The sequence below is a fragment of the Kogia breviceps genome, chromosome 2, assembly GCF_026419965.1.
Source record: "Kogia breviceps isolate mKogBre1 chromosome 2, mKogBre1 haplotype 1, whole genome shotgun sequence".
Taxonomy (NCBI): Eukaryota; Metazoa; Chordata; class Mammalia; order Artiodactyla; family Physeteridae; genus Kogia; species Kogia breviceps.
Window position 1 is genome coordinate 19985109 of NC_081311.1, and position 13900 is coordinate 19999008.

The 13900-nt window shown below is 37.3% G+C and overlaps 1 protein-coding gene across 21 annotated transcripts in view; it reads right to left on the minus strand.

Annotated features, from left to right (window-relative positions):
• ADD3 (adducin 3) overlaps nucleotides 1–13900 on the minus strand; it is a 126581-nt gene that overhangs the window by 34570 nt on the left and 78111 nt on the right. For 3 of the 21 annotated variants that reach the window (XM_067024703.1, XM_067024711.1, XM_067024702.1), the window contains exon 1: nucleotides 7771–7818. The exons of the other annotated variants lie outside the window; for them this stretch is intronic. The gene's annotated coding sequence lies outside the window, so the exon portion shown is untranslated. Of the gene's footprint in view, nucleotides 1–7770; nucleotides 7819–13900 lie in introns of those variants that run through there. 21 annotated transcript variants of the gene reach the window in all.

The following is a 13900-nucleotide window of genomic DNA, read 5'->3' on the forward strand; positions in this document are numbered from 1 at the left end:
AATTAACTCAAACTAGATCAAATTAACTCAAAATAGAAACTATAAAGCTTTCAGAAAAAAATAGAAAATCTTCAGGATTAAGCCCCAGGCAGTGTTTATAGATTTGACACCAAAACATGGTCCATAAAAGGAAAACTGATCAATTGAACTTCCCCTAAATTTTAAATGTTTATCTGCAAAAGACCTTGTTAAGAGGATGAAAAGACAAGCCATAGACCATGAGAAAATATTTGCAAACCATACATCTGACAAAGGACTAGTATGTATAATATATAACAAACTCTCAAAACTCAACAGTAAAAAGAAACCAAACAATTCAATTAGAAAATGGGCAAAAGACATGAACAGCCATTTCACTGAAAAGGATACATGGTAGAAAAGCATATGAAAAGATGTTTAACATCATTAGTCATTAGGGAAACACAAATTAAAATCACGAGATACTACTACACAGGTCCCAGGATGGCTAAAACAAACAAAAAATAATGATAATCTCAGACGCTGGAGAGGATGCAGAGAAACTGGATCCCTCATACCTTGCTACTGGGAATGTAAAATGGTACAGCAACTCCAGCAAACAGTTTGGTTGGCATTTTATAAAATGAAATATGCAACTATGAAATGACCCAACAATTGCTCTCCTGGTCATTTAATCCAGAAAAAAGAAAACATATGTTCACACAATCTGTATACAAATAAAGCTACTATGGACATTTGTAACAAACACTGGAAATAATCTAGATGTCCTTCAACAGATGAATGATGAAACAAACTGTGGTATACCCATCCTATGGAACATTATAAATGTAATAAAGTGGAATGAATTACTGATACGCAACAGCCTGAATAAATCTCCAGTGAATTACACTGAGTAAAAAAGCCAATACCAAAAGATTATATACAGCATGATTCCATTTATATAATATTCTTCAAATGACAAAATTATAGAAGTGAGGAATAGATTAGTGGTTACCAGGGGTTGGGAAGGAGTATGCTTTTCAGGGAGGGGGGGGAGGGAAGGAGGGAGGCAGGTATGGTTATAAAAGGAGGTATGGTTATCCTTGTGGTGATGGATTTCTTCTGTCTTGACTATGGTAGTGGATACATGAACATACACATGTGATAAAATTGCACAGAACTAAACACACAAACATACATCCATACAAGTGACTTACAAGCAAAACTGGGAAAATCTGAATAAGACCAGTGGATTAACACAATGTCAATATCCTGACTGTGACATTACACTATGGTTTTACAAGATGTTACCATTGGGGGAAAGTGGATGAAGGGTACAGGATCTCTCTGTAGTAATTCTTATAATTGCATGCAAATCTACAATTATCTCAAACTTTAAAAGTTTAATTTTAAAAAAGCCCATTCCATAAGAATGTGATCAACTCTAGAGCAGAATAAAGCTTATATTGTAGTTATTTTTAGATATCTTTTGTACCAGAATGTATTTTTAAAGCAGTTCCGTCAATACAACTAAATTGCATCTGAATAAAAATGCATACATTCTATTAGCATCAACTGGTCACTGCAAAATACTTCTCATGATGATTAGTCTAGAGCAACTTTGGAACTTAACATCTGCTTACATAGCAGTTTACTCAAGTTAAGGACAGTTAGAATATGAAGCCCCCAGGAGACAAAATAAAATACTGTAAAAAAGCATTTAACGGATACTGTTCAGATTTCAGTACTAGGCTTTATAAGCCAGGGGACACAGCAAGGGGAAACATTAACTCAACTGTTGGCTTTGTAAAGGAACTTTAAATAATCTTGCTGTGGTCAGATCAATTTAAATATGATTGTTTTCTATCAGAAATTTTCACTTAGTTGAAAATATTTAAAATGTTCTAGGAGCCTTAGCTGATTATCAGACTAAAAAACTTCTAATTATATTCTAAAAATTTCCTTGTATGTAATCCTGTCAAGAAGAAAGCAGAATGGTGCAGAGTACTGGACTGAGGACAAAGAGACCAGGACTCAAGTCTTTGCACGTCCACCAAGTACTGTGTGACTTTAGAGTAGCCGTGGCACATTCAATCAGTAAGTGTCTGAGCATCTACTACGTGCCAAGGTCCTACTATGTGGAGATTAAAATGGCAAATAAGACACAGTTCTTCCCGAGGTTTGCAGTCTAGTGAGGAATACCAAGAAGTAAGTAAGCAATTACATCATAAAGTTCCCAAGATTAACTGTAAAATAAAAGGGCTATCACAAAAGACCCTTCAGATGTTCCTAGTTCTAACATCCTATGGTCCTACCGGTGTCCCCTGATCTAGTCCCATAATGAGGCAGATAAGGAACCTTGATATAGCTTGGTATTCATAACAGCTAGAGACTTTCCAAGAATAACTAGGTATTCCTTACTTTAGTGACGGGTCATCACAGCGTTTAAAAACAACTGTCAGTTACTGAGCTCTTACTATGTGCTAGCCACTGGAATTTAAATGCATTAGCTCATTTGCTCCTCATAACCCTATGAGGTAGGTATTATTACCTCCATTTTACTGACGAGGAAACAAAGTCACTGAGAAGTAACTTGTTTCAGGTCCAAGAGCTAGCAAGTGGTGGACCAGGGATTTAAATCTAGTCTCTTGATCTCTAAAAGCTCATGGACTTAATCATAACTCAGACTCAGGCAGGGGTAACTAGTAGTTTCTTTTCAAATGCCAATTCCAGCTATTCGGTGGCACTGAGGGGTTGAAAAGTTTTACTCAGGCCCCAGAAGAAAAAGTACCAGAATTGCCATGGCTTAGAAGGGAGTTAGGCATCTTCACTACTGCCCCCTAAGGAAGGATGTTTTAAGGGAAGTAAGTGGTAGATCCTAGTTCCTCTTAACCCTGAACAACTAATTCTAAGCATAAATATTCCTGCTTCCAAGTGATATTTGGAACAACTCAGTTCCAGGGCTCCTTCTCCTTAAAATTAACCAAGCCTATTTTTTAATATCACATATACACAGTCATGCTTTCTACTACTTCAGAACAATATAACCACCAGTGCAAACCAGTACGAACTACATTAGGGGAAAAAAATTAGTCTTTCAACAGTGTTCTCTGAATTGAAAATGATGCAGAAGACAGATTCTTAAAAATAATAATGTTATAAAACTTGTTAATACTATGGGTTTTCCTCTGGCCATGCAGATTTGAAACAAGATATCAAGCATAAACAAAATTCCAGCTTTAAAAACATTATCCAAATATTTATGCAGTAACTATACAATATGTATTTTTAAAGGACATTAGGTTCAAGACAAAACTAGATAAAACACTTTAGAATGATGGCTTTTGAACTTTTTAAAAATGGTAATCCACAATAAGAAATACAAATACAAATATATTGTAATCACATACAAATACATGAGATGTATAACTGAAACAAATTCAGGACATGATACTTTCCTTTACTATGTAGTATGTTCTGATTTTCTATTTCAATCTCTTCCTTTTTAAAAAAAAATGCTCGCCAAATAGATTTATGATCTATTAATAAGCTGTTGTAATCTACAGTTTGAAAAACACTGCCCTAGGAACTCTAAGTCATGATTAGATGGGAAATAGAAAGGAAAAGAAGAATGTGTGTGTGCATGTGCGTGTACATGTGTGTGTGTGCGTGTGTGTAAGAGAGAGAGATGGGGGAATGAACATGTGCTAAAGAGATGGAAGGGAATAAGAAATGATTCCTTGATTTTTTTTTTTTATATATATGGCAGATTATAGCAATAAGATCCTAGTGCTTTGTGGGATAACTAGATTTTCCTCCATCTGGGCACTTAGAAAGTACCATCTGTACTACCCAATGTCAGGTTTGTTTCTTTTTTCCTTCATTTTTCTTGACTCATATCTACTTCTAGTTCAATTTTCAAGACCTCTTTGCTTATGTTTGTAGTCCCCACAACAGCAGAATACTCCACAGCAGCGGCTGAATTGAATTATTTTACTATATCACAACTCCTTCCAAAACAACCTTGTTTGTGTTACTTCTAGACTGGGAATGGTAAAAACAATCCTATGAAAAGTTATTACTTATAAAAAGTCTTTCCAAACTTGAAATCCTTGGCAGTTTTAACAGCTTTCTCTAGAACATAAGCAAAAAGATGGCTGTACTTTCAAGTACTAGGCCCATTGTTTGGTATTTAAAACAATAATCAAAGATATGCCGAGACTTCAAAGCAGCATATTTGGTTAAAAACAACAACAACAAATGCTAGTTTATTTAGTTTTTCTTGATGAAAGTTACTATAAAATTGTGAAGGTATTTAAAGTTCTAGAAAACAACTTGGACTCTACATAAACTATGACAAGCCACATCAGATAGACCACTGAAATTTTATTCATTTTAAACTGCAAAATACATGAACTACTTTCAACTGCTAGCCAAAATTTTATATACAGCTGACATAGAAATTGATAGATATGGAAAACTGAACAGAAGTAGATAAAAGTCAAGAAAAATGAAAAAAGAAAAAAAGGCATTGAGTGGCACTGAGTAATACAGATGGCACTTTCTAAGTGCCCAAATGGAAGAAGATTTAATTATCCCACAAAGCACTAGGATCTCATTGCTATAATGGCTACTGATTCTATGAGAGCTCTCCTGGAATTTTGCAGACTAGATTCAAGGAACACATTTTACTGATGAGAGGAAACTATAATCAGAGGTGTTGAGTAATTTTTCTAAAGCTACAATTTTCTAAAGGCCAAGTATCAGATATTGCTATAAAATCATAATAATGACATTTATTAGTATTACCATATCATTCACAGACTTCCCCATGGCCATAATTTACCCTCAAATGAAATATAAGATAAAAACAAGGCCCACCACACACAGTTTATGCAGGTAATTTATAAATAGCATTGACTGAGAAGAAGAGGCTATAAGGAAAGCCTAAAAATCCTAGTGCTTCTAAATGGACTTAATGTTATGATTGTCTGTCGGTCTAGCATGCACAGAAAAGTAGATGTACAAATGAGGTAGTTGTATAGTGGTGGTTTGCATGAGTTAAATACCTAAGGAATATACTTTCTTTAAGTAACTAGATTTTAAAGATTAAGAAGTAGCTACTAACATATTGCCAGTAACTTAAGGATCTGTCCTTTCACTTAAATTCTTTGAAGGCTTTGAAGCAAAAATTAAGAGAACAACCAGTCCAAATCTCTTGTTTTCTAGATTAGATAACTAATGAAAGAGGTCTTCATACAGAGACATGCCCAATATCGTACACCTAACATCATCAGGGTGATTTAAGTTCTCCTAGCTCTTTATGCAACACAATATTGCCTCCTCATAATTGGCCTTCTTTTCTATCAGTACTTAGCAAACCAGATAAGATACATAAGGACAAGGAGTATTAGGACATGGGCAGACCAAGAAGCTTAATGAAGTAGGCAAAGATGAGTAGTATCATAAAATATCATGGAACATTCCATAAAATTTTGAGTTCCAAACAAAGAGGAACTAAATACATGCAGGGTAAGGCCCTTAAACTGGTTCAAGTCCATCTGAAAACACCACCACATGGGCAATGATCAGTATGTTGGAAGTTGTAGCTGTTAACCTAGCAGATAACTGCTATGCCTTAATTAGAAGTTAACAGAATGACATTGACTGTGCCCTGGGTAACAATAAATTATGTTCAAGTTTACATGTTTATCTCTAAAGTTAATTTAGCATCATTTTGAAAGGGTTGAGGGCCTTTAACTATTTATAATGAAACAAATCAATCCTCGGAAAAAGATTATGTTGGCAATAATTCCACTGTATAGATTAAAAAAACTGAGATTTAATAATTTGCCTCAGACTACCAAATATTCTTCACCAAACAAGGAATTATTCATGGTTATAGATCTTAATCAGGTGTGGAAGAGTTGACCAAAAAAGATGGAACGGCTCAAAGGACTGTTATTTCCTAGAAGTATACACAGCTATTACAAATTTAATTACTGTCTTTCTTTACTGGGGCACCTGAAAATATATTATAGGATCAAAATATTCAGCACCAAAACAGAAATGGTAAATATTATCAAAGTAGTAAAATAAAGAAATCTTGTATGGCTACCAAACTGGTATAAATGTGAAAATTTAACTCTCTGTGGTCTATTGCCAGAATCCTAAAATTGATCCAAATGTTCCTTAAATTTCTGAATACTTTTTTTGCTCTTCTGAAATGACTTCTGTTGAGTATACCTTTAAAATAAAACTATAAACTCTAAGCTTCAATACAAAAGTCTTGGAAAAAATGAATCTATAGTTGATTAGCAAAAGATACGATTAATCTGGGCCTGAGTCAAAAATGCAACTTAACTCAAAAAACTAAAAGTAGAATAACAGGGCTTTCCTGGTGGCGCAGTGGTTGAGAGTCCGCCTGCCAATGCAGGGGACATGGGTTTGAGCCCTGGTCTGGGAGGATCCCTCATGTCGCGGAGCAACTAAGCCTGGGTGCCACAACTACTGAGCCTGTGCTCTAAAGCCGGCGAGCCACAACTACTGAGCCCATGTGTCACAACTACTGAAGCCCACGAGCTGTACTCTGCAACAAGAGAAGCCACCACATTGAGAAGCCCACACAATGCAACGAAGAGTAGCCCCTGCTTGCCGCAACTAGAGAAAGCTGCGTGCAGCAATGAAGACCCAATGCAGCCAAAAAAAAAAAGTAGAATACCATGTGATCCAGCAATTCCACTCCTGGGTATATATCCAGAAAAATGAAAACACTAACTTGAAAAGACACATGCACCCCAATGTTCATAGCAGCACTATTTATAATAGCCATGATATGGAAGCAACCCAAGTGCCCAGCAACAGATTAATAAAGAAGATGTGGTATATATATATATATATATATACACACACAATGAAATATTACTCAGCCATAAGAAAAAATGAAATTCTGCCATTTGCAGCAATGTGGATGGACATAGAGAATATTATGCTTAGTGAAATAAGTCAGACACAGAAAGACAAATACTGTGTGATATCACTTATATGTGGAATCTAAAAAAATACAAATGCATATGCAAAACAGAAACAGACTCTGATATAGAAAACAAACTAGTGTTTACCAAAGGGGAGAGGGAAGAAGAGAGGAGCAAATTAGGGGAATGGGATTAAGAGATATAAACTGCTATGTATAAAATAAACAGCAAGGATATATTGTACAGCACAGGGAATTATAGGCATTATCTTGTAATAACTTTTAATGGAGTATAATCTGTAAAAATAGGGAATCACTATGTTCTACACCTGAAATTAATATAATATTGTAAATCAACTATACTTCAATTAAAAAAAATCTGACAAAGTCATGGAAAAAATGCCAACAATAATAAAACAAACTAATAACAGTAACAGAAACCCTTTATGTTTCTAAGGGTCTTGTACTTTTAATGGAAGTTGATAGCTGGCTCAGCATTTATTTAAAAAACAGATATAAGAAAAGTATCAACTGGAGGGCACAGCTATGAGAGTATTTTGGTCTCAAACTGTTTTAATAATAAAAGCAATACTGCTAATTAACACAAACTACTTTAGCAAACATGAAAAATACATCCTGTGCTGGTATAATTGGAACATAGTAGTAGTTCTGTATAACCATAATACACGTTGTTTAAGTAGGTGCTTGCTAGGTCACACTGAGCAGGGTGATCCAAAGACCAAAGGCATTCACTGCTGGATAAAGCAGAAAATGAATCCAACTTCCTTCTCACTAAGGTATCAGTAGTTGATGAAGAATATTTTATTGATCAACATTACCTGTTGCAAGGAGCAGAGAGCTGGACTTCTGTACATGAAGAGTAGGGGTTGGGGAGAAGAGAGTCAGTCACTTTCTTAGACATCGGTAGGACTGGAAATAATGTTCACCGGTAACTTGAAGAAAACTTTCATTATAAATAGGTCAAATTTACCAGTTGTAATGGCCATGCGAGGGACAGAGTTATAAACTTGAAAACAGGTACAAAAAGTTTAGAAGAAGTGTATTTTCTTGAAGCCTAAATAAACTCAATCACTTTTTAGACTTAGCTCAAATTGTTCCCAACGTGAATCATTTGGAAAAGCAAATATAAGACTGATTTTATATATATATATATATATATATATATCTTATAAAATGATGAATAAAACAATCAACCACAGAGAGAGGCAATCTCTCGAGTATCTTGCAGAATCCAAAAACACATGGCCTCAGTGCCTTTACCTTCCTTTCTACAAAACATGATGAACGCTCTTGTATATAGTCCCTCAGTCATCATTTGTCTTCAACATGGAGTGTATTGTAAATGGTTGGGAAAAAACCAAAAGGTGGTTTTTTTTTTTTTTCTTTTTTTCCCTAAGAGAAAGTTGACAGAGAGTAGTGGATTGATTACTCAGATGTGCCTCTAAGACATTTAGTTTCTGTTATTATGTCCCCTGGTATCAGTGAAAAATTTTAAATTGAGATCCAGGAAACTATCCAGAACTTGACAGCTTATGATAAATGAGAGGTTTAAAAAAGTGGAATCAGTGGAGATGACGATTTTTAAAGAAAGATTCATTGCTCTCAATTTTTGGAGATACCTTAAATCTTTGGCTCTTTACTATTTAGTAGTCCTGGAAAAAAGCTTTTTTAAAAAAAAAAATTGCATGTGCAGCACTGAGCTTGAAAAATTTAACGCCATTGCTTTTGACATTTTCTTGAGAGCAATGTTTGAGGAAAAATCACTCTTAACCTATTACTGCATATCTACTCTGAAACCTCAGGAAACTTTTTCCAAAGTGAGTATCAGAATACAAGTAATATAGAAAACTTAACTCCCTCAAATTCCAATCTTACATATACCTATTTTTCAAAATTTCTGAACTCAAGAAATTCTAGTTCCTCATTCTGAAGAAATGCAAATGAGCCTACAAAAGCTCATTATTAAAAATGAGTTGACGGCTTCCCTGGTGGCACAGTGGTTGAGAGTCCACCTGCCGATGCAGGGGACACGGGTTCGTGCCCCGGTCGGGGAAGATTCCACATGCCGCGGAGCGGCTGGGCCCATGAGCCATGGCCGCTGAGCCTTCGCGTCCGGAGCCTGGGCTCCGCAACGGGAGAGGCCACAACAGTGAGAGGCCTGCGTAACACACACACACACACAAAAAAAGAGTTGAGTTTGCAAAACAAAACATTCACCCAAAAGGCTGGTCTAGAAAACTGATTTGCTATAGTGGATGGTACTTCTAATGGGCCATTGCTAACGTGATTGTTGTGACCAGTGAGGGACAGAAGGGAGGCTGGCACAAAAAATATGAGGCAAAGTTCCTTATTTTTAAAATTGGAGGAAAATATACAAAAAAACCTTAATGAACACAAGGTATGAGTAAGTTCCAAGAGTTCATTTTGATCTACTATCAGGTATCCCAACTAAAGATTTCTGGCTTTCATGCTTATAACTTATAAAATACAGCTGCAAAAGTCAATCCAAAAGCTGTAGGTAACTCAGTACATCGTTACTGCAAAGAAGTCATTTGAAGGAGTTCCTACCTCTAGATTTGGCTGGTAAGGAGGATTTCAAGATCATCACAACCTCATCTGTTTTCTTTCTATGGAAAGTCTAATACTGAGTCATGAAAATGCAATTTATTAAGCATAGGTAATAGTACTTGAAAATTATTTCCAAAAATACTGGTCATAACCCACCATTTAGAACTCTGATAACAGTTTTAAGTGGAAGTCCATGCAAAGAGGTGTTTATCAACCTTCAAAATCTGCTTTTATAATAAAAAACTATTTTTGTGAAACTAGCTTTTTCAAATGAATTATCCTTTAAATCTAAAGTTTGATATTACATCCTGTACTGGGGTTGAATAGTGTCCCCTAAAATTCATATCATTACCTCAGAATATGACCTTATTTGAAAATAGGGTCTTGGGACTTCCCTGGAGGCGCAGCGGTTAAGAACCTGCCTGCCAATGCAGGGGACACGGGTTCGAGCCCTGGTCTGGGAAGATCCCACATGCCGCGGAGCAACTAAACCCATGTGCCACAACTACTGAGACTGCGCTCTAGAGCCCGTGAGCCACAACTACTGAGCCCACACTCCACAACTACTGAAGCCCACGTGCCTGGGGTCTGTGCTCTGCAACAAGAGAAGCCTCTGCAATGAGAAGCCCATGCACTGCAACGAAGAGTAGCCCCAGCTCACCACAACTAGAGTAAAGCCTGCATGCAGCAACGAAGACCCAACGCAGCCAAAAAAAAAAATAAATAAGTATATTAAAAAAAAGAAAATAGTGTCTTAATTTGTAATTAAATTAAGATGAGGTCATATTGGATTACGGTAGGCCCTAAATCTGATGGCCAGTGTCTTTATAAGAGAAAAGTAAGAGAGATGTGGATACAGAGACACACAAAGGAAAAAGCCATGTGATAATGGACAGAGGCACAGACTGACCTGATGCAGCCACAAGCCTAGGAACACCAAGGATTGCTAGCAACTACCAGAAGCTGGGAAAGAGACACAAAACAGATTTTCCTAAGAGCAGCCAAAAGAAACCAACCCTGCTGACACCCTAATTTTGGACTTCTCGACTCAAGAACTGTACGAGAATAAATTTCTGTTGTCTTCAGTCACTCATTTTGTGGTACTTTGTTATGGTAGCCCTAGAAAACTAATATACATATTATTCCAATGGAATTTCCATCTTAATAATACCTATTTTAGGAGGCATTTCACCATCACAACAGTGCAGATAGATAGCACACCTTTGCAAAATCAAAATCAGCTCTTTAGGAATAACAGAAATCAAAATAGCAACCCGAATGACATTAAAAAAAAATAAATTTATTTATTTTTGGCTGCATTGGGTCTTCTTTGCTGTGTGCGGGCTTTCTCTAGTTGCAGTGAGCAGGGGCTACTCTTTGTTGCGGTGCACGGGCTTCTCATTGCAGTGGCTTATCTTGTTCCCAAGCACAGGCTCTAAGCCGGCGGACTTCAGTAGTTGTGGCTCGCGGGCTCTAGAGCACAGGCTCAGTAGCTGTGGCGCACGGGCTTAGTTGCTCTGCAGCATGTGGGATCCTCCCGGACCAGGGCTTGAACCTGTGTCCCCTGCATTGGCAAGCAGATTCTTAACCACTGCACCACCAGGGAAGACTCCCGAATGACATTTGATATACCATTTGATAGACGTAAGGGCAACGCAACATAGATATCTTGCACAATGGTATGACTTTTGCAAACTATTACCATGTTAGATCAAGAAACAACGTTGTTTCCAAGAAAATCTGAAGCAAGATGATATGAATGTTCTTGTCATATCAGATTCTGAAGAGAAATTTCTTTGTAAAACTCGATGAAGATTCACAGTGAACATCAACCACAAATTAAAGATGCAGTGGGCTCTACTGGTTCTATCATAGCTGAAACACTTAAAGCAGTTATCACATTTTAAAATATTCCAGTCTGATGGAAGGTCTTTTCACTAAGCAAGAGTGGATTTAAAAAGTCACTCACTCCGTTTATCAGGTTTCTTGCCATGTGTACATACAAGCTGCATTTCTGCCCTTCTCCCCACATTAGAGACCACTAAACCCTAACCTGCAGATTCAGCATCATGCCAGGCTCTGGGCCCCAGGATTACGAGAAACCTTAAGAAACTAGTTTAGCAGCTCAGCATCAAGTTAGTCTCGCTGCTGCTGCTCCCATTCTTTTTTTTTGTTTTGCGGTATGCGGGCGTCTCACTGTTGTGGCCTCTCCGGTTGTGGAGCACAGGCTCCGGACGCGCAGGCTCAGCAGCCATGGCTCACGGGCCCCAGCTGCTCCGTGGCATGTGGGATCCTCCCGGACCAGGGCATGAACCCGTGTCTCCTGCATCGGCAGGCGGACTCCCAACCACTGCGCCACCAGGGAAGCCCTGCTGCTCCCATTCTGATGTCTGACTTGCACTTCAGCAATACTTTTATCTGAATGTTAATAATCAAACTCTGTTAATCTCTTAGCCACTCCACTCACTCTAAAGCAGCCTAAATTCCTTTCTTGTTTTTCTATCAGGTAACTCCAAATACTTTCAAAATTGAAGATCTATGCCTGAACCCTCTTTCCCAGGTCTCAGTCTTAGACCCTTCTATCAGTTTCTACCATTCCCTAAGGTAACCTGATGGCTCACACCCTGGCTTACAGTAGGGGATTTCTGATGCCATGCAAACTTCCCTGGTATTAATTCCCCATCTAGGCTTCTACCAATTGCCACCCTTTGCCAAAACACCCTGTTCCTATGCACTGCCTACAGGCCAGGGTTTGAAACCTACTGTCCAACCTCCCTGACAGTCCATACACCTGGGCTTTTTCCTACTGCCTGTTGCTAGGAATCTGCCCTGTCCTCAAGGGTCTGCCTGGATTCTAAATCTTTGTCAGGCATTCAGCCACTCCGACTCTGTTACTGACACCATCCTTCTTAGTAATTTAGCTTTCGTGTTTTTCTATTAAACAAATTACATCAGAATTTTTAAAAACACAATTTTTGATGAAAGAGAGATGGGGAGAGAGGGTTAATGGCCAGTAGTCAACATTTCCTGAGCATCTACTATTACCTAACATTGTTTTAAGAAGGCAGCATGTTTTAACTCATTTAATCCTCATAATAACCTTAGACAGGTAGGTGCTATTACCATACTCATTTTACAGACAAAGAAACAGCATACAGAAGTTACGTGTACAAGGTCACATACCAATATGTGTGCAGCTATGATATAAATTCAAGTAGATGGGCTCCAGAACCTGTGTTCTTAACCACTACACTATATTGCATCTCTGCCTTCTACTACCCTATCCCCATCCCTAAACTCCAATGATGGTTTCAAATTTTAAGTCATTTCAAATTTATACCTGTTAAGATCCTCCAGTAAATGTTTCCAACTCCTCCCGTACCCAGCGCCAAATCTAAGTCCCCACCTCTAATGTGAACTCTTTGACAAGATATATGTTTTCATAGGCTGTATTTTCTTATGATGAAGTTTACCTGAATGTAAAAGCATGAAGTACAGGGTGTGACACTCAGGAATTTGATGATTAAATCAATAATAAATAAGTAAAATCCCCTGGTCATTCAACACATTTCATTTTCTACAAAGTGTAATCTAAATTATAACTATAATTGTGAGCTTTAGAAAGAGGTGAGGGGAGTCCTCTGGACCCTACTATCTAGATTATATATGCCCCATTATTTCATCTAGAACACTGTGTTGGACATTTACTGCCGTATAGGTTTGTCGATTCATTTAAAGAGGTCTAGGCTCTGACCTGGTATAAAATAAGATTTAGCCTTGCAAAGGAGGCCTAGTCAATATGAATAAGAATCCTGAAAATGTGTGCAGACATTTCGATATTTTATGACAATTCACATAAGAGAAACGAGATCGAGATTCTTTTCTGACATGAATAGTGAGGAGATTGAAGATGATGGGAAGATAAAGAGACAACCACCCAAGCCTCTAATCCATAGCTGGAAACTGGTTTTAATAAAAAGTAAAAAAATATCTGAAAGAAGACCTAAAAAGGCTAACTGTCCAATTCACGGGAAAAGAGAAAGCATTAAAATAACTCATCGTTTAATTTATGGAGGAAAGTTTATCAAAAACAGCAGGCTGAAAAATACCTTTGTAAGAATGACAGAGAAACAAAACATTTATAAGTCCATATAACAACTCTTACAAGAAATAAATACTGCCTTCCTTAATATTATCTAATTACAGCCAAAAGAGGAATAGCATCTCTAGAATTTAAAGGTGTTAGAGCTTAATAGGATATAAGGTATTATTACATCTAGTACTACCCCCTCATTTCTCCATATGAAGAAACAGGTCCCAGGAGAGAATCTGACTTGCCCAAGTCCCTCAATTTATCTTACTCAAGATTTTTCATATTAT